The sequence below is a fragment of the Elephas maximus genome, chromosome 3, assembly GCF_024166365.1.
Source record: "Elephas maximus indicus isolate mEleMax1 chromosome 3, mEleMax1 primary haplotype, whole genome shotgun sequence".
Taxonomy (NCBI): domain Eukaryota; kingdom Metazoa; phylum Chordata; class Mammalia; order Proboscidea; family Elephantidae; genus Elephas; species Elephas maximus.
In genome coordinates, this window is record NC_064821.1 from 21,387,457 (window position 1) to 21,390,134 (window position 2,678).

Below are 2,678 nucleotides of genomic sequence, written 5' to 3' on the forward strand. Positions count from 1 at the left end.
CTCACATCCATCTTGTGAAACCAAATGAATATCACAAACCTTTCTCTATGCTCTCTCTGTTTTTCTCTCTTTCTCCTCCACTTCCTTCTTCCTTTCCTCTTTCACTCTTTTTCTCTCAGGCCTCCTCTCTCCTCCACTACCTCATTCCTCAAATTTTAATTATTGAATATCCTACTGCCTAGAAAATCACCAAATTCAAGACTATAGCTGCCTCTGGGAAGCAAAGGAGGAGAATGGGCAGGAATAAAAAAAAAGTCCTCTTTATGCATACTATTGTATTAATTTAAGAAGATAGTTGTTATGACAAAATATCAGCATTTTTTAAATTCTGGAAACATATGTGGGTATTTCTCCTATTCTTCTGTGCTTTTGTGCCTGTTAAAATAGTTCATTGATCAATAAAGGGAAACAGGTAAATGGCTGATTTAGCCTGTGATATCTGCATATAAAAAAAAAGTTTTTTTTTTTTTTTTTAATCTGCGTAGTTTTCCACTTTGTCATGGATAGAATTATGTCCCCCTACCAAAAAAATGTGTGTATTAACTTGGTTAGGCCATGAATCCCAGTATTCTCCATTTTGTGATTGCAATTTTATGTCAAAAAGGATTAGAGTGGGATTGTAACACATTTACCAGGTCACATCCCTGATCCAATGTAAATGGAGTTTCCGTGGGGTGTGGTCTGCACCACTTTTTATCTCTCAAAAGGTAAATGGAAAGGGAAGCAAGCAGAGAACCAGGGACCTCATACCACCAAGAAAGCAGCACCAAGAGCAGAGTGTGTCCTTTGGACCTGAAGTTCCTGTGCTGAGATTCTCCCAGACCAAGGGAAGACTGATGACAAGGACCTTCCTCCAGATGCATCACAGACAGAAAGCCTTCCCCTGGAGTTAGCTCCCTGAATTCAGACTTCTAGTCAATCAGACTGTGAGAAAATAAGTTTCTCTTTGTTAAAGCCATCTACTTGTGGTATTTCTGTTATAGCAGCACTAGATGTCTAAGACACACTTCTTCTCACATAGTTCTCATAACCAGGTAACAGAGTGAAAACCAAAAGGAATATTAAGAATCATATATAAAAAAGTAAGAAGAAGATCAGCGTACAACTCTGCTCTCAAAAAACATTAAAGGAAATTTTGGAAAAATCTAGAACGTTCAAAATTGAACAAGGGCAAGTTCCAGGAATTTTAGGGTCAGGGTAGGATATTAGCATAATGAGAGCTGTTCAAGTACTGGTGCAAAGGTACAAAGAAGTATGTCAAGAGGATGGACAATTAGGCATGTGTCTCACAAGTGACTCCATTCTGCTCATCTCCTGCAAATATCTACCTTACAGCTGCCCCCAAATGGACTGTTAGACAAAGATCTCTCCCAATTTGGAAAACATAAACTAGGGATCTTCAGATTACCTGGGTGCTAGCACTAAGGAGTGAGATTAAGTTCTCCAGAGATTAAAGGATAAAAATGGAAGTGCTGTACTCAAGGAGCGCAGAAAGACCAGGCTTTTGTGAAGAAATGATGATCTCTTCTTTTTAGGTGTGCTACCTACTGACCTGGGCAAGGCTATTGAGTGTGTGGTCATAGACAGACTACTCGTAGTCTCTGTGACCCTTGAAGTTTCAGTATCCAAAGCTCATCATTGGTCAAACTCTTTTGTTGTCATTCTGATCCCAGGTTAGTGAAAATCTTTAAGGAGCAAGGCTCAGAGAAAGAAGAACTTAGCATTGACTGATTCCTTCACCAGGGATATGCCATCGTCTTTCTTCCAAGTCTTTCTGCTCACATCCATTGCAAGTACCATGCACAAATGTACACAGAGCACTTCCATAATTAGATTCTAGTCCTTTTTTCAGATATATTCGAATGCATCCCTTTTCCAACAAAAATACCGGGGAGACTGACATCATGCTTAGGGTCACAAATACAGTTTATTATACTGGTATACATATTCCCTGTATAGAGACAGGTGATAATTTTTATCAGTTCAACTTTATGGGCTTCAACTCTAAAAAATTCCAGCTATAAGAGCCAGTTCTACGTATGGTTCACTGAAGGTTGCATATTGTATTCAGCTGTTTCTAATATGTTTTCTGTAATCAACATGGACTTAGCATGTAACAGAGATATTACTCATTTTTTAGAATTTTGCTACGAAGTTTTTTCAAATTCATAGTAGTAACTTCAATATACACCTTTTTTGTTTCCCACATTACTCACCATAGATTGAAATTGTGACTTTTTGTTATCAATATTGTTGAAATAAATTACAAATTCCCCAGAGAGGAATTAACTGTGATACAATAGTTGTAACATACTATGATTTTGGGATTTCTTGCTACCACAACAAACTTATTTTTCGCTGATTGGTATGCTACAATAATTAAAATTCATGACAATGGTGTAGGGATAGAAACAAGAGACTTGTTGATTGGAAGAGAGAACCCAGAAGAGGACCAGCACATAATAGTAACTATTTATGAAGACGTGGCATTACAACGAATGGATGGGCAATTTAATAAAAGTTTCAGGGACATAAAAATGAATTTGAATTCCTGCCTCACATCAAAGGCAAAAATTATTCCAGTGGGTTCACCCTTCAAATGTAGAAGGTAATACTATAAATATTTCAGATAAAGATAGATACGTAGAGGTTTCATAAACAAGACCTATTGAGGACAA